The following is a 19,480-nucleotide window of genomic DNA, read 5'->3' on the forward strand; positions in this document are numbered from 1 at the left end:
GCAATCTGGATTTTTTCTTTTGTAAATCGTTCATGTCCTTTGTCCATTTCTTTTTGCAAACCTGGCTTTTTCTGAATGATATTCAATTCAGGTATCTACTCCCAATTTGCTGTCCATCTGTTGACCTTGTGTGTGGTGACTTTCTTTGTACATGAATCTTTAATTTTGCCCTTATAGTTTGTTACTTTTCCTCCTTAAGGCTTGTTCTTTTAGAATCTTCTATAAGAAGTAGTTCTCTACATCAAGATCATGAAGATAATCTATATAAATTTTTACTTGCTTTTTAATTTACTTTTGCTTTTCATGTTTTTGTTTTAATACATATGAAGTCCATATTTGGAGATTATTTGAGGTAAGGATTCAACTTAATTTTTTTCCAGGGAGCGTACCAATGTTCCTATTACCGTTTCCAAAATATTAATCATTTTTCTATTGGCTTGTGTTATGACCTCTGTCATACACCAGGTTTTCACATGGGTCTCTTTCTGAGCTTTTAAACTCTATTCCATTAGTCTTTTGATTGTATGCAGCTGTTTTTCTTATTGTGATTTTCTACTATGCCTTAATTTTTTTATAATGCCTTTTAGTTGGATGGTCATTTTCCTGGGTTTTCTATGTGGATTATCAGGTCACCTTCAAATGATGAACACTCTCTCTTCTCTTTCAATTCTTTTAACCTATTCTTGTCTTGTATTAGCCAGCATGTCACATAGTATATTGAACAGTAGCTATGGTGGTAGAATTTTTATCTTATTGGCCTTAAAAAGAAATACATCAAAAGTTTCTCCATTAATTATGATGTTTGCTATAGGGCATTTGTAGATAGCCTTCAAAAAGTTAAGAAAGTTATTTTCTTTCTAGCCTTCAAGAATTTAAAAAGTTTTTTAAAATCTTAATTGAATGTGAACCTTATCAAATGCCTTTCTTGTGTCTATTGAGATAATCATGTATTTTATTCTTTAATACATTCCTGTGGTGAAATATGTTAATAGGCTTTCTGCTATAAAGTTATCTTTGCATTTCTAGAATAAACTCTAATAAGTATTATTAGGGTTATTATTTTTTTCAAACACCTGATTGGATTCTGTTAGCTGATATTTTATGGCGTGGATTTCCTTCTATGTTTGTTAGTGAAATTGGCCTATAATTTTCTTTGCTGTCCTCATCTGATAGTTTTAAAGACTGTACCAAACTGAAAAATGAATTGGGCAGTTTTCACAATTTTTCTAAGTTTGGCTGTATTTATATAACATAGAGATGTTCTGTTTCAGTTCAGCGGGACACCCTGTAAGATTATTGGGCAACATTATTTAAATTTTTCCTGGTTATTGATTCAAGTTTCCTATTTCATGTTATGTTAATTTTATTGGTAATATAATTTCCCGTTCTATTTATTATACGTTTTCGAAAATATTTGGCTATAGGTGTTTTATAATAAAATTACTTCAAAAGTCTTTATTATAGCTATAATTTGTTCCCTTAGTTAAGTATATTTTTTTTATTTGCATTTTATTATTTTGTTGAACTGTTATTTCCTGAAGTTATCAGCAGTAGTCTTTTTAAAGACGAAGATTCTGATAATATTAACCTTTTTTTTTTTCTATACCATTCTATTATTTTTTGTTGGGTTCTACCTTTTATTATTTTCTTAATTTTTATTTCTTTGGGTATACTCTGTCAGTCTCTTGCTTATGTTTTCAGTTGTGCTTACTTATTTTTCAGCTTTTCCTATTTTCTGATACATGTATTGAGAACCATTAATTTCCCTCCAACAAACTTGTCCTAATGAGCTCACACAGGGAGCACTGTCTCCACCAAGTTCAGGATCAACCTTCTTTTCAGGCACATGATAAAGAATTACAACAAATATTAGAAAATTGGAATCATTCAGAGAATGTTATGAGAACAATGCAGTTAAGCTATGGCTCGGTAATTAAAGAGTAACTTGAAAAATTTTTTATGGTTTCAAATAATTCAGGTCACAAAACAATTTAAATAGAAATTAGAAAATATTTAAAACTGAAGGCTTGTGGAAACACAACAGATAAAGCTTTTAGGATGCAGCTAAACAGTACTTTGAGGGAAAATTATAACTATAAATTCTATATTAGGAAGGAATAAAAGTGAAAAGAATGTCAAAGTCATGAGCAAAAATTAATGAAATAGAAAATGAATATTCAGTAGAGAATATTCAGTAGAGAATAGCAAATAAGCTAAAAGAAATAATAAAACTGAAACTTTTGGCAAGATGGCTCAAGGAAAAACAAGACATATAACTAATATCAGGAATAAAAAAGACTCAAGTGCTGCAAACAGGGAAAAGATAAGAAAATAATGTGAAGAACACATAACATCAGGCTACAGTATGACAACCATCATCAACAAAAAGGACGGCCACTCAGAGACCCCATCTGAAAGTCAACAACTACAAAGACCACAGGTAAATAAATCCACAAAGATGGGAAGAAACCAGTGCAAAAAGGATGAAAATGCCTGAAACCAGAACACCTCTCCTCCTCCAAGGGATCACAACTCTTTACCAGTGAGGGAATAAGGCTGGATGGAGAATGAGTCTGATGAATTGACAGAAACAGGCATCAGAAGGTGGCTAATAAGAAACTTCTCTGAGCTAAAAGAACGTGTTCTAACCCAATGCAAAGAAACTAAGAACCTTGAAAAAAGGTTTGATGAGATGCTAACAAGAATAAACAGCTTAGAGAGGAATATAAATGAATTGATGGAGCTGAAAAACACAACATGGCAACCTCATGAAGCATACACAAGTTTCAATAGCCAAATTGACCAAGCAGAAGAAAAGATATCAGGTCGAAGATCAACTCAATGAAATAAAATGAGAAGGCAAGATTAGGGAAAAGGGGGTAAAAAGAAATGAACAGTCTCCAAGAAATATGTGACTATGTGAAGAGACCTACTCTACATTTGATAGGTATACCTGAATGTGACAGAGAGAATGAATCCAAGCTGGAAAATACTTTTCAGGATATTATCCAGGAAAACTTCCCCAACCTAGCAAGGCAGGCAAACATTCAAGTCAGGGAAAGACAGAGACCACCACAAAGATATTCCTCAAGAAGAGTAACCCCAAGGCACATAATCGTCAGATTCACCAGGGTTGAAATGAAGGAGAAAATGCTAAGGGCAGCCAGAGATAAAGGTCGGGTTATCCGCAAAGGGAAGTCCATCAGACTCACAGTGGATCTCTCGGCTGAAACCCTACAAGCCGGAAGATAGTGGGGGCCAATATTCAACATCCTTAAAGAAAAGAATTTTCAACCCAGAATTTCATATCCAGCCAAACTAAGCTTCATAAATGAAGGAAAAATAAAATCCTTTGTCAACAAGCAAGTACTCAGAGATTTAATCACCACCAGGCCTGTTTTACAAGAGCTCCTGAAAGAAGCACTAAACATAGAAAGGAACAACCAGTACCAACCACTCCAAAAACCTACCAAATGGTAAAGACCATCAATACAATGAAGAAACTGCATTAACTAACAGGCAAAACAGCCTATCAGCATCAAAATGGCAGGGTCAAATTCACACTTAACAATATTAACCCTAAATGTAAATGGGCTAACTGTCCCAATCAAAAGACATAGACTGGCAAATTGGATAAAAAGCCAAAACCCATCGGTGTGCTGTATCCAGGAAACCCATTTCACATGCAAGGATACACAGAGGCTCAAAATAAAGGGATGAAGGAAGATTTACCAAGAAAATGGAGAGCAAAAACAAGCAGGAGTCGCAATCATAGTCTCTGATAAAATAGACTTTAAACCAACAAAGATCAAAAGGGACAAAGAAGGACATTACATAATGGTAAAAGGATCAATGCAACAAGAAGAGCTAACGATCCTAAATATGTATGCACCCAATACAGGAGCACCCAGATAGAGCAAGTTCTTAATGACCTACAAAGAGACTTAGACTCCCACACAATAATAGTGGGAGACTTTAACACTCCACTGTAAATATTAGACAGATCAACAAGAGAGAAAATTAACAAGGATATCCAGGACTTGAACTCAGACCTGGACCAAGCAAACCTAATACACATTTACAGAACTCTCCACCCCAAATCCACAGAATATACATTCTTCTCAGCACCACATCACACAGTGTTTATTATTTAAAAAAAAAAAAAAAAAAAAAAAAAGATGACTTGTATGAACCAGTGATCAGTGATTGGAGTGTTACAAAGCAAGGATTTTGAGGCCTGGTGTGGTGGCTCATGCCTGTAACCCAGCACTTTGGGAGGCCAAGGCAGGCAGATCATCTGAGGTCAGGAGTTGGAGAACAGTCTGGCCAATATGGCAAAACCCCGCCTCTACTAAAAATACAAAAATTAACTGGGTGTGGCGGTGTGCACCTGTAATCCCAGCTACTCTGGAGGCTGAGGTAGGAGAATCCCTTGGACCTGGGAGGCTGAGGTTGCAGTGAGCTGTGATCGAGTCACTGAATTTCAGCCTGGAAGACAGAGTGAGACTCCGTCTCAAACAAACAAACAGACAAACAAACAAAACCAAGGATTTTGAACTCAATAAATATTAAAACATCAAATTAACATATTAATGTTCTAAGGGAGAAAAATCATATGATGATCTTAATAGATGCAGGAAATCATTTGTTAAATGTCACCATCCATTCGTGACTAAAAAAATAAAAAGCAAACAAATTAGGAATACAAGGATCAATCATCATTCTTAATGGTGCAATTTTATAGCATTCCCAAGACTGGGAACTTGTCAAGGATGCCTGCTTGCCTGCTACCAGTTTATTGGTCATCATACTGGAGCTAGCCCACATAGTTAATAAAGAAATTAAAGATGTTAGGATTTAAGTGATAAAACTCATCCATAGATGATTGATTATCTACATGGAACATCCAAAAGAACCGCATACATATTCATGTTTGTTTGTTTGTTTGTTTTAGACAGGTTCTCGCTCTGTTGCCCAGGCTGCAACAGAGGTACAAGATGTTGCTGACAGTGGTACAAACATGGCCTCACTGCAGTCTTGATCTCTTGGGCTCAAGCGATTCTTCTGCCTCAGCCTCAGAGTGCCTGGGATCACAGGTACATACCATGCTTGACAAATTGTTAAATTTTTTGTAGAGATGGGGTATCGCTGTGTTTCTCAGACTGAAAATAGTTTTTAGAAATAAGAATTTGGCAAGTTAGTAGCATATGAAAACCACAACTGACCATCCTCAATCTAAAATGATTTGACTTAGTTTTTTTTACATTACAATGGGTTTATTGTGGTATTAAATGCATTTTTGACTCATGGTATTTTCACATTACTTTAAGTTTATCAGGACAACCCCACTGTAATTCAATTGTATGTAATCCGCATACAAAAATCAGTTGCATTTTAATATACCAGCAAATATCAGTTAAAAATGAAAAATTTAAAATATACCATTTACAATAGCATACAAAAATATGACATACATAGGAATAAATTAAAAAAGCTATACACATATGTGCACATAGCATAATGGAAATGACTAATATATTCAATTGCATTAAAATGAAGAATTTCTTTTCTCCAAATCTACCATAAAAACAAATCACAAACTAGGTGAAGATAATTGCAAATCATGTAATTGACAGAAACTCATACCTAATATATAAAAAATTTCTACAAAAAAAAGACTCTAATAGACAAACGAAGAAGGAATGAGAACATGTACTTCATAAAAGAGAAACTTGAATGTCCAATAAACAGGAAAAAAGTTCACTTCATTATTAATCCAGAAATTCATATTAAACTACAACAAGAAACTGTTGTATTCCCACCAGATTGGCAATTATAAAGTGTGATCATACCAGGGGTTAAGAATGTAAGTCTTAAGCACTTACTGGTGAAAATGTAAATTGGTTCAACTGCTTTTGAGACTCTTGTGACATTACTTAAGTAACTTTAAATGTGTGATCATCCTAAGATCCAGTGGTTCTACTTCTAGATATTTAAAGTAGAGAAGGTCTTACACATATACACAAGAAGACAAGTATGAATATATTCATAACAACCCTAAAATAAAAATTACCCCAGAATTTATCATCAGTGGAATTCATAATTAGTTGTGTTTATATAATATTGCAATAAAAAGATCTATAGCTACATGCAGCAACATGGATGAATTTCACAATTGAGCAAATAAGCAGGCCACAGAAGAATACATACTCTATGATTTCATTTAGATAAAATTAAAAGACTAGACAAAGGTAAGCAATGTATTTTTAGAGTAGACCTAAATGGAATGATTATGAAGTAAGGGTATCACAGTCAGGATAGTGGCTTACCTTGGTGAGGGAGGAAGGGTATGTGATTGGAAGAGGGCTACACAAGAAGTTTCTAAGTTTTGGCAATATCTTCTTCACACTAAAAATGTGTTTACCCATGTGTTTGCTTTATTATCTTTATTCTTTTTAAAAAATTTATTTAATTTTATTTCTTTTATTGTAGTTTAGGTCCTGGGGTACATGTGCAGATCATGCAGGATTGTTGCATAGGTACATACATGGCAAGGTGGTTTGTTGCCTTCATCCCCCCATCATCTATATCTGGCATTTCTCTCCTCGTTATCCCTCCCTACCCTCTCCACCCCCTGCTGTCCCTCCCCTAGCTCCCTGACAACTGACCTCACTGTGTGATGCTCCCTTCCCTATGTCTATGTGTTCTCATTGTTCAACACCCACCTATGAGTGAGAACATGCGGTGTTTGATTTTCTGTTCTTCTGTCAGTTTTATCTTTATTCTTTAAAATATGTATACGTTTTATTTCCGTAGGTATTTATTTTACAATAAAAATACAGTTATGTAGTCCCAGCTACTTGGGAAGCTGAGGCAGGAGGATCATTTGAATGCTGGAATTCAAGACCAGCCTGGGCAATATAGCAAGACCCTGTCTCTAAAAAATAAATAAACAAATAATAAATTTAAAAGTTTCATTGTGATGATGTATAAAGAACTTAACAACTGCATGGCACACAGAAAATACTCAATAAATGTTTATTATTCATTGTTATTATGAATGTCAAAATGTTTCCCTGTATATCTAGTTACAGCTGCAGTCCATAAATTTTTCAGGTACTGCTTTTATTTAGCTTGAAGTCTTTAACAAATTTCCCTCATGCTTTAAAACAAGTATTATTTAGTAGACTATTTTAGTTTCAGGCATATAGGATTGTTCAATCAATCTCTCTCTTTGTTTTATAATAGTGCTGCATTAGATTCAGAAGTCTGTATGAAGGTAATTTTTCTGACAGTTATTGAATAAATTTATTTGTAGCTTGAAAAAAGAAAATGTACTTAGATGAATAAAAAATACCTTTGTTGAAATTCCTGCAGTGAATATAATTTTGGTATTGCAATTTGGTAACTTTCTACTCTTTCTTTCTCTATTACAGCCTTGATTTTAATATATCTATTTTTGATAACCCAAGCCTTCTTAGTACTGTAACCATAATGGTATTACAGAATAGACTATGATTTTGTGTTTATATGGTTTGTTTAGTATTAATTTATACCATCACCAGCAGTGTAAGAGAGTGCCCATTTCCTTGTCGCCTGGTGAGCAACATTGGATGATATTTAAAAATAATTTTTTGCCGGGTGCAGTGGCTCAAGCCTGTAATCCCAGCACTTTGGGAGGCCGAGGCGGGTGGATCACAAGGTCAACAGATCGAGACCATCCTGGTCAACATGGTGAAACCCCGTCTCTACTAAAAATACAAAATTTAGCTGGGCATGGTGGTGCGTGCCTGTAATCCCAGCTACTCAGGAGGCTGAGGCAGGAGAATTGCCTGAACCCAGGAGGCGGAGGTTGCGGTGAGCCGAGATCGCGCCATTGCACTCCAGCCTGGGTAACAAGAGCGAAACTCCATCTCAAAAAAAAAAAAAAATAATAATAATAATAATAATTTTTTGCATTTGATATATTTGTTTTTTTCTGTTGTATTTATTCCTTTACTTGTTAGTAAACTTTAACTTCATATATACATATATTTATAGTCCAATTTTCATTCAATGTGAATTATTTATGTCCTTTACCAATTTTCTTCTTTTTAATGCTGTTATTTCTTTTTATTAAGTCTAATTTAAAGCCATTGCATGGACTTAAAAATATGTTTTTAGGTCCATGCAATGACTTTAAATTAGAGTTTAAAATAAAAGCATATTTTACAAATGACTTGTAAATAAAATAAAAGCATATTTTACAAATGACTTTTAAATGTCTCTCAGTAATATTTTACAGTTTTGAAAGTCCCTACAAGGCAAATCTCATTTTGACGAGACAGCACTTGGTTTACATTATTTTTTCTTTTTTGGTCTACATTATTTAATTGCAATTAAAACAAATAATTATAAATGTAAGCCTAATTACAACAATCCGAAAGTATATATAAATCCTTGAAACTTCAAGAGATGAATTTGTCTGGTCACTCTCTGGCCTGTTGTTTTTAATTTATTCCCTCCAACCTGACCAGAGTATGAAAAAAAATCACAATACTTACAAAAAAAAAAAAAAAGTAAATTTTTATGTGCATGCTCTACCTCATTTGACTGGGACAACTTTACTCTTTCCATACTCTTGGACCATTCAAATTCAGAGGCGTCTTCTGTCTCCAGAATGATACTGCGTGGAGTATCTCTTTATTTAAGCACCTTGCTGGCTAAGCACATCTTACCACATTAGGGACTTGTGATGCCTCTCTAAAGCTTACCCATTCTTTTTTTTTTTCTTCTTTTTTTTTAAATTATACTTTAAGTTCTGGGGTACATGTGCAGATCGTGCAGAATTGTTACATAGGTATATCTATTGTAAGAGTAGTGTTTTTGGGTTTTTTTCAAAAATGAATTTGTAAAACCAGTTTATATATTTAGGATGGTGTCATTCCTTATTGCAGTTTTCTTCTCCCAAGTTTGGAGTTTGCTTTAACATTTCAGCTTGTTCTTTTTCACCTATTGCCTTTTTTTCCTCTTCTTCAGGAGCAAATATTCCCCGCCTTTTCTTTTTATTTCATGTAGAGCAGTGTAGTCTTCTTTTATTGCAGGGGGAAGATGGTCCTTTGGCTGTGATGATGTGGCCCCGATTGCAGAATTGAGTTGGAGGCTGAAGATGTGAGCTCTGATCCTTACCAGTTCTGTAAGTCAACAAATAATGTATCTATTTAGACAGCTTCCAGAAAATAGATAGCTGTGAAATATAATCTTCCTTAGGATACAGTAGTGATCCTAAATTTAAGTATGTCAAGCATTTATAACCTTCTGACTCCTTGCAAAATTTTATCTCAAGTGACTTCAATACACTGTGCGTACTTTATCAGGCCGTCCAAAGGAAAACATCTATCTATGGTGAAAGCCTAACACTGACGTTTGTCAAAGGTCAGAGATTCAGAGATTTAACTTGTTAATAAATCTATAAGCTGTTAGTATTTTTATATTGTGGTGGTAAAAAAATTTGCAGGATTTTTAAAAACATGTTTTAGTTCCTATCAAAAGTTTCTAAGTACATTGTTTTTCTAGTAAAATCCAGTTTGTACCACATTTTTGACTGAGAAAAGCTAAATCTTTTCTTTTGGAGAAGAAAGGTCAGTTTTTAAGGAGATCTAGTCCTAAAAATATCAAGAATAGAGGCCTAGGAAATATAAGCCTCCACAGACTTCCCCACATTCCCCAAACTACTTAAGATGATCCCCAAATAGGACCAACCCTAAATGAGCCCTGGAAATAGGGAAGAGGGCTATCTGTATGCCTCAGTACTAGGGACCATCTACTTGCTCTCACATAGATGATTGACATCACCTTAAAACACTGATTGTTGTGGCAAAAACACTCCCCTGTTTTAATTGTCCTTCTAAAGCAGGGGTGTCTAATCTTTTGGCTTTCCTGGGTCACATTGAAAGAAGAAGAATTGTCTTGGACCAGATATAAAATACACTAACACTAATGATAGCAAATGAGCTTAAAAAAAAAAAAACTTATAATGTTTTAAGAAAGTTTACGAGTTTGTGTTGGGTCACATTCAAAGGCATCTTGGGTCACATGTGGCCCAGGGCCATGGATTGGACAAGCTTGTTCTACAGAATGATGGAGGTATGTCTTAGCTTCTGCAGGCTGTTATAACAAAATATCATGGACTGGGTGGCTTATAAACAACAAAATTTATTTCTCGTAGTTCTAGAGGCTGGGAAGTTCAAGAGCAAGGTGCTGTCAGATTTGGTGTCTGATGCAGGCCCACTTCTTGCTGTGTCTTCACATAGTGGAAGGAAGAACTAGCTCTCTGTGGTCTCTTATAAAAGCACTCATCCCCATCTTGAAGGTTCTACCTAAAGGCAGGCAACTGTTTCAAATGAAGCAAGTGAAGACTTTTCTTGTCTTCTCAAAGCAGATATATGGGTTCATGATGTCATCCTATCGTAACAGGCTTTCCTTGTTTGGGAAATGAAGGAGGAGTTTTGTTTTAAATATATGTTTCTAATAAAAATGCAAGTACAGTCTTTAAAGGGGTTTTTGAGCAAGTGATTTTCAAGTGCAATTTTTTCATCCTACAGAGTTGAACATCTGGGAAAGAGGCACATAGGCATTGCTATAACTGAAGAATCACAGGCAACAATGATGATCTGCTAATTTCATCTCTTTCTCTGAGAAAAGAAATATTAGATGAAGAAGGTTGTCAGGATTTTTCTGAGAGTCTCCCCAAATACTACTTTCCCCAAGTCAGTCTTGGATTAGTGACTAAATCAGATTAGATTAGATAAAGCATATCCAGTTTTCTAGCCTCCTTGCTGAGAAAATTGCTTTTGATTTTCTCAACATTTCCTTTTTCAGAATAAGTTTTTTGCCTCATCTTTGCACCACCAAGGAGCATTTTTGCCACAACAATCAGTGTGTTAAGGTGATTTCAATCATCTATTTCTAGAGAAGAGTACAAACTACATATAGTTTTAAAATAACAGATTTCCTTACTTCTAGTCCTCAAGGTTTCCAAAAACTTGGAATTTACTTTTAGCTAGGGTACTCCATTGTAATGGATAAAACATTGTGATACACTGTGAATTTTTAAAAAAACAAATTAAGAAACAGAAAAATATCTCAATTTTTAAGAATAATATATACAAACACAGAGGTTATAAAACTGAATGAAAAACTTCATTACAGACTATGATTTGGTTTATAAAGTTATGTTTTGTATTAGGTATACATTTACTTATTGAATTGTTTCATTGGAAGAAATTGTTAGAAATTGTTCAGTTTTGTCTTTATGAAAAGCATTCTTGAAATTAGACCTCAATTTTTTGGAATCCTTGAAAACTAGAATTGACAAAATTGCCATTTAAAAACTCTAAAGCAAGGCTACCTGGTTTTCAATTTCAGTTCTGCTACAAATTAATTCTGTGACCTTGGATGAGTAAATAACTTTTTCATGGCTCAGTTTCTTTACCTCTAAAATGGGAATAGCTCAGAGGCTGACAAAATATGCTGATGACTTAAGTGTGTGTTTGAAACTGTTGGGATGGAAGAGAAGGCTGGGGTGGAAAGGAGGGGCAGGAAAGATAGGGGTAAGAAAGAGAGAGAGTTAACGATATAGTCAAGGTTTCCAGTAAATTAAAGTGTACTTTATGAAGTAGAGAAAAATAAAGGAAGATGAGGAGGTCTGGGAAGGAATATGAACTTGCTTTTACACAGTTAATTTTCAGTTGTCTAGTAGCCACCCTAAGGAGAGATGTAGTAGGTAGTTGGACATACAAGTTTGAATTTCAGGAGAAAGGTCGGACCTGGAGGTAAATATCTGGGGGCCATCCTTATATGAATGGCATTTGACATCATGAGTGAGAATGGATGAGGTCAACAAGGGAGTAATTGTAGTTAGAGAAGAGATCCAAAGACTGAGCCCCAGGGCACTCTGACATTTAGATGTCAGGCATTTAGATGTCAGAGAGAGTAGTGACTGGCAAGCAAATGGAAAAGGATCAGCCCATAAGGTAGGAGGAAACCAGGGGAGGGTGGTGTTTAGAAGTCAGTCTTTCCTGATTAATTGAATTAAATGCTGTTGTCAAGTATATCAAGTAAGACTTACAGCTATCACTGGAGTTAACCATTCAGCAGTGATTGATGACTTTGATTAGAGCAGTTCTGGTGGAGGGATGCGGACAAAAGCCCGATTGAAATGATTTCAAAAGAGAATGGAAGGAGCAAAATAGGAGCAGCAAGTATAGACATTAAAAAAAAAAAAGAAAAAAAGCTTTGGCTGGGGTCGGTGGTTCCTGCTTGTAATCCCAGCACTTTGCAAGCCTGAGGTGGGCAGATCATGAGGTCGAGAGTTGGAGACCAGCCTGACCAACATGGTGAAACCTCATCTCTGCTAAAAATACAAAAAGTAGCTGGGTGTGATGGTGCATACATGTAATCCCAGCTACTCAGGAGGCTGAGGCAGAAGAATCGCTTGAACCTGGGAGGCAGAGGTTGCAGTGAGGACCATCAATAGTAATAGCTTTTAAAATATTGATAAAACGATATACACATTTAAGCAAAACCTGACTTGAAGTTGTATACATATCTCTCCATAATGCTACAAATTAGTTCCATGTAAACATGTACACTTGAATTCACTCTTCAGGAGACCCATTGCAACATTTTTTCCTCTTCTGTTCCTCTCTCCACAAATATATCCTCTTTTTTCCAGTTATAAAGTTAAGGCTCTTATGAAATTGAAGCAAAGCATGATAATTGTACTAGTCAATTTTCACATTGCTATACAGAATACCTGAGACTGGGTAATTTGTAAAGAAAAGAGGTTTAATTAACTCACAGTTCCTCATGGCTGGGTTAGCCCTCAGGAAACTTACAGTCATGGTGGAAGGTAAAAGGGAAGCAAGCATCTTTTTCACAAGGCAGCAGGAGAGAGAGTGAAAGTAAAAGGGGGAAAACCTCTTATAAAACCATCAGATCTCTTGAGAACTCACTATCACGAGAACAGCATGGAGGAAACCGCCCCATGATCCAGTCACCTCCTAGCAGGTTCCTCCCCCAACACCTAGGGATAACAATTTGAGATGAGATTTGGGTGGGGACACAAAACTAAACCGTATCAATAGTGTGTATATGGAAGTAAGGAGTTCTGTGGGGAGAAGGAGCTGGTTGTGGAAGAGGTAATTGCTTGTAACCAAAAGAAGCCCCCTAAAGCTATTAAATTATATTATTCGACATAAATCTACCATATGACTCTATCATTCTACTTCCAGGACAAAGACTTGCACATAAGGGTTTATCATAGCTTTATGTAATAGCCCTAAACTAGAAACAATCAAAATGTCCTTCCACATGTGACTAGATAAATATATTGTGGTATATTTATACAATGGAGTACTATTCAGCAATGAAAAGGAATGGACTTAGATGTGGATTCCAAAAAGTCAAACTCATAGAAGCAGAGGGTAGAATGATGGTTGCCAAGGACTTGTGGCAAAACAAATGGGGAGATGTTGGTGAAAGGGTAGAGATCTGCTGTACAGATGGTGACTATAGTTAAAAATGTTTTGTATACTTGAAAATTGTTAACATATTAGATATGTTAACAATGCCCTTACTAAAAAAAAGTATATGAGGTGATGGCTATGTTAATTAGCTTAATTTAATCATTTGACAATGCATATTTATATTAAAACATTACATGTACACTGTAAATATGTACAATTTAAATTTGTCAGTTATACCTTAATAAAACGGCAGGGGTACAAAGAAAGACACCATCCTCCACAGGAAAAGGAAAGAGTACTTAACAGTAAACCTGAAATGATGAAATTCTGTGGGAGGAAAAGTGTATGAATAGTATAATAAAGATATTGCAAGAAAAAGAAAAAGGAATGGACTACAGACATGTGTAGCAACATGGGTGAAACTTCAAATACTTATGCTGAGTGAATAAACCCAGATCAGGAGTAAATACTCTATGATTCTATTTATATAAAATTCTAGAACATGAAAATATTGGGTTACCTTTGTTATCTACTTATATGTAAAAGGAAAAGAACCCCTTTCTTCTTCTTAGAGCATGGTAAGTTGTTTTGGCTAAAAAGGACAAAGTTCTTGATAAGTATTGCTTTGCTTTCGGTGATGAGAGTGATCTTAACAAGGGATGGTGTCTAGTAAAACAGTTTCACATCCCTCAGTGTTGCACGGAAACATTTAACATACCCAAATATCTGTTGACTAGAGTTCCTGCTATATCTGCTGACTGTTGTTTGACACTGCCCCCCACCACCACCCCAAGTAAGAAAGAGGTTGTAGCAACACCATTTGTCACACACACGTAGTTCATCCTAGATTCACCAGGTAATTAGGGTGGACATTTGTGTTTGGTAATTGCTTTTACCCAAAGGAATAATAATACTTCTCATATCTCTGTGACAGGGAGGTAGTTAAAATTTGGAGCCAGATTCCTAAGTTAAACTCTCATGGATCCTGGGAGATAGGGGCACTATCTTCCTTGATGTTTACATTTCAAAAAGATGGCTTCCAAGTCCTTGAGAAAGACATTCCTTGGTTGTAAAGCTGGCTGGAAGGTTTGTTTAGCTTTTGAAAAAATTTATAGACATCTCAAAGAATTTACAATTATAAATTTTCTAAAGGAAATGCTCTAGGAAAAGGGAGAGGACGTCTCTCCCTCTCTTTTTCTTTTTACACCAGGTTTTTATTTTATTTTATTTTTTGCATTTGGATTTACCCTTATAGTACTTATAACCAGACACTCCTTGAATGTGGTCCAAATTATATTTCTGTTCATTTGATCTGACTGGAGACTAGAGAAGAGTCTCCAAATACAATTTGACTTTGAAAAGTAAACTTTCTCCTTCAAGCCACTAATTAATTTACTCCAATTATTGTTATCTAGGCCGTTTCTTGGTTTGTTTGCTATCTCAACAAAGGAAGGCATTTTAACCAACCCTGCTTAGGAGAGAGCCCTTCAAATTAAGTTCTCTTTTATTCTGGCAATGTCAATGAATATTAAATGTCGGATGTTGTGCCCATTGTCCTGGGTGCCAGGGACAAATGGTAAACAAGACAGGCATGCTTCTGTTCCCCCTGGAATTTTTGTTCCGTTTAACCAGTGGTATTACCAGCAGGAGCCAGTGCCAGGAGTGTGACTCATGGAAAAGCATAAAGTGCCTTCTGTAGGACAATATTGTGAAATGTCCTAACCTGGAACTGCAAGAGGTCAAATTACAGAGGGCCTGCAAACCTTAAGAAGGATTTATGATTAAAAATTCAGTGCCTTGAGCCTGTTCCTAGAGCTTTTGATTCTTTGGGTTTGGCGCAGCACAAGAGCCAATACTTTAACAAGCTCTTCTATAGGATTCTGATGCAATAGTCCCAATACTTTCCTTTGGACCCCCTGGGCTATAAAACCTTTGAATGTTTTAAGGCCAGAGATTGGTAAAATTGGATTTGAATGGATTGGTGGAAGAATGGGGCAAGAATGTTTGTAAGGGATTTAGGGAGCTGCTGTAGTAGTTAGGCAAAGAATGAGGGTAGCTTGGACTAGTGGGCATATAGAGAAGGGACTTCTATGTTACTAAGCATTCAAGAAATATTTAGAAGCGGAGTAGGATTTTGTGATTGTGTGGAAGGAGTTGCTGAGGAAGCAGAAATCAAGGATGACTCCCAGGTTTCAGACTTGAGTAATGGGCTGGGTGGTGGTATCATTTCCTGAGATGGTGAACATTGGAGGAAGAGCAGTTGGAGCTGAGGAGTAGGAAGGAGTTAATATTTTTGACACAGAGACAGCCATGCAGAGATGTTTGGTAGGCAGTTAGAGATAGCGGTTTAAAGCTTAGGAGAGAGGTATAGAGTTTGCATGTAGGTTTGAGAGTGGATAGCTGAGAGATGGCAATTGGAGGGGAATGAAAGAGACCTCATGGTGTTTGTTTTGCATTGCTATAAGGGAATACTCAAGTCTGAGTAATTTATAAAGAAAAGAGGTTTATTTGGCTCACAGTTCTACAGGCTGTACAAGAAGCATAGTGGGGCATCTGCTTCTGGTGAGGGGTCAGGAAGCTTACAATCATGGTGGAAGGTGAAGAGGGAGCAGATGTGTCACATAGAGAGAGAAGGAGCAAGAGAGATGTCAGGATTTTTAAAATAGCCGTCTCTCCCATGAACTAATAGGTAACTCACTCATTACTGTGGGGAGCACTCCAAGCTATTTGTGAGGAGTCCATCCCCATGACCCAAACATCTCCCACTAGGCCTCATCTTCAACACTGGGGATCACATTTCAACATGAAATTTGGAAGGGGACACATATCCAAACCATATCACCACCCAAAGAAAGCCTCTAGATGGAGAAGGCAAGAAGATCCAGAAGGAAGCCAGAGCAATGTCAAACTATGTTTTGGTCAAAGAAGAGGAAGAAGAGCCAGCAGTAGATACCAAAAAAGAAGAGTCAGGGAGATGGAAGGAAAACTGGGAGATTATGGTATCCATGTAAATGCCTATGGAGAATGGTCACTGGTGATTTTCTATATTTGTAATTTAGCCAAAGCATGTTCAAAACATTGCAGCATCCTTTCCAATCACATGTTCTGGAGGGTGGATATTCTTATAGCTACGTATAATGGTTCTATTCCAGGGACCAGTCACACTTACACTGAGAGCTTAAAAAATATCCTTTAAGATAAGATAGTTATTATGGCCACAAAAGCTACCAAGTCCCTCTTCTTCCAAATGTATATCTCTCATGTTTCCCATCTCACTTAGGTGTCTGAACTTCTCAGGAGCAGACTTTAAATGGTCTTTTGACCTGTAGATGAAAACATTGATAGGAAAGGGTGATGACAATGACCGAGTTGTCTCCTGCTACCAGGTCAATTTCTTGGGTGATATATTCATCTTTTAGGCCAGACATGGTGGCTCACACCTGTAATTTCAGCACTTTGGGAGGCTGAGCTGGGCAGATTGCTTGAGCTCAGAGGTTGGAGATCAGTCTGTGCAACATGGCAAAACTCCTTCTCTACAAAAAATACAAAAATTAGTCAGGCATGGTGGCGTGCACCTGTAGTCTCAGCTACTTCAAAGACTGAGGTGGGATAATCACCTGAGCACTGGAGGTTAAGCCTGAAGTGAGCCGAGATCGCACCACTGCACTCCAGCTTGGGTGTCAGAGTGAGACCCTGCCTCCAAAAAGAGAAAAAAGCAGCCCAAGATGTAGTAGCTTAAAATAACAGCAATTTATAACATCGTGATTCAGTGGGTTTCCTAAGAAGTTCTACNTAAGAAGCTCTTCAGAGTGATAAATGGGAGTCCATGTCTTCTCCACTGAATGTGAATGTTTTCCCTGCATCTTGAGATATGTGATGTTTAAGTAATCTAGTTCCATGATAATTAAAAAAAATTAATATCGATGAAAAATAAACAACAGATTTTTTTTTTTTGCAAAGGAAAGCATCCAGCACTTTAAAATGTGTGATTGTATTGGACATATATCTGCGAAATCTTGCAAGTGTATAAGTAGGGTAGTATGTAAATATAGTGGTGCTCAGGGAAGTGGTCCTCTCTTATTCCATGATCTAGGCTTCGCCTTATCTATAATCCCACCACTAGGATGATAGACACATGCCTCTGTGCACCTGGCCTAGTGGTTGGCTCAGGGATGGCCACATGGCCCAGACAGATTTCTTTCTGGTACAGATAAATGAACATTGGGGAGAAAATTCTTTCTTTCCTATTGTGGTTGCTAAGCTAAAAAGATGTGAATCTGGTCCCTGGGCAGCCACCTTTCCTGCTGCATGTGAGGGCTTTTCTGAAGAAGAAGGCTGGCATACAACCAGAAGCAAAGTTGAAAAATGGAGAGAGATGAGCTCTGACACTATGTGAGAGGTGAGCCTAGCTGTCATTTTGAATCTTTTATTTACCAGTTATGTGATAATGGCCTTTCTTACCTGAGCTAATTGGCTTACTTAAGCTTTTGTCATTGGCAACTGAAAGTATCCTAATTAATACAGTGACCATTGGTTAAAATATTCACTTTATCGTTGTGGGAGACCCTTATTAAATACCCTTTACGGGCCTGAAGCCCACTATCCTATCCCTCTGCAATTACCATAACAAACCAATAAGGGTGATTAATTTGTGACCTTTTAATTTTAAGTTACTTCAGAACAGTATGTTCCTTTTCAGGAAAATAAATTATATTTATCACAACAAGGGAAGGCAGCATTGGCTACGTTCCTTTGACAAATCTCTAGAGATAATGCTTGCTTGCTGTTTTAATGTTTCAACTAGGGGACGGAGAGAGACCTGCCTAAAACAAGATACCAGAGTTATAATTGGATTTGTCAATGTCCCTTTATTTCTATCTCAGGGGATGAATAAAAGGAGGCAGAATCCTTGTGCTGTGGTGTCCACAAAACTTAGATGTTTAACCCTCAGGACCAAGTGAGTCCTTAGCTTAGTGCGGGGCGATGGGGTGAAGGTTTCCCACTTTTGACAAAAGGCTTAAAACTGTGATGTAATATTTGAATATTACTTAGTGTTGCCTGAGAAGAGTGAGCAGAGAGCTTTGATTGGTCCTTGTTTCTTGGTGTCCTGAAGTTTCTTTCTCACTGTTTAACAGGTTTCAAAGTAAGCCTGGCACAGAGAAGGAATTCATCTCAGATTTTGGTCAGGTTTTAAAACACATGCGCTAATTCAGTTTAGAGCATTGTTGCCTAAAAAGAACAGTACACTAGCTCAGATGAATTAAAGCAGCAGTGATGGCACTTTCTTTAGAAATGTGAAGAGGGCAGATACTTTTAATGTTCTTTTGTGAAAAAGGAGTGAAATTTAAAAATAAAAAATACAAATCTTACTTGACACCAGGTTAAGAACAACAACATAAAAGAGCACATTTAAAGAAATTCATAAAATTAAACTTGAATTTTAAAGTTAATTCAGAAGACATGTAATTTTAAAAACCTTTGGAAGGTCGTAAATCTACTGGTGGAGTGTAGCAATCTCCAATGTAGTAATTTAATTTCCTTTTCAGATGGTCATTGATGGCATTTAGTTCTGTCTGTTGGCAAATTTCTGAAATCTATCTCCCTTCTAAAGGGAACTGAGGACTTCATCTGAATTGTGTACTTTTCATTCACCTTTTCACTCTCCGGTAAAACAAATACCCCTCATAAGCAATATTCAACACCATTTTATTTATACACCATGCTTCCTATACATTTGCAACTACCAGTAGTAAAAGATTCAGCCATGCTTTCCTTCTACCCCAGCATTGAAGGAACGTAGCACAGGGACCATTAAGAATAGCCATACACAAATGGAGAGGCTTTAATCCATCTTTCATACATTTCAGTTGAAAAATGGATTAAAGCCTCTCTCGATTTGCACTCCTGAGCAAGTGGTGGCTGACACACATTTATTGAATGCCTATACCGTGTCAGTAGCTATGCAAGGTTGA

The 19,480-nt window shown here is 36.5% G+C and overlaps 1 long non-coding RNA gene across 1 annotated transcript in view; it reads left to right on the forward strand.

Moving 5' to 3' along the window:
- Positions 1 to 4,664: 4,664 nt before the first annotated feature.
- LOC119470330 overlaps positions 4,665 to 19,480 on the forward strand; it is a 62,936-nt gene continuing 48,120 nt past the window's right edge. The window contains exons 1-2 of the long non-coding RNA XR_005199214.1: positions 4,665 to 5,096; positions 9,084 to 9,175. This is a non-coding gene — a long non-coding RNA (uncharacterized LOC119470330). The remainder of the gene's footprint in view (positions 5,097 to 9,083; positions 9,176 to 19,480) is intronic.

This window comes from Cebus imitator, unplaced genomic scaffold (assembly GCF_001604975.1).
Source record: "Cebus imitator isolate Cc_AM_T3 unplaced genomic scaffold, Cebus_imitator-1.0 Scaffold28, whole genome shotgun sequence".
NCBI classification, from domain to species: Eukaryota; Metazoa; Chordata; class Mammalia; order Primates; family Cebidae; genus Cebus; species Cebus imitator.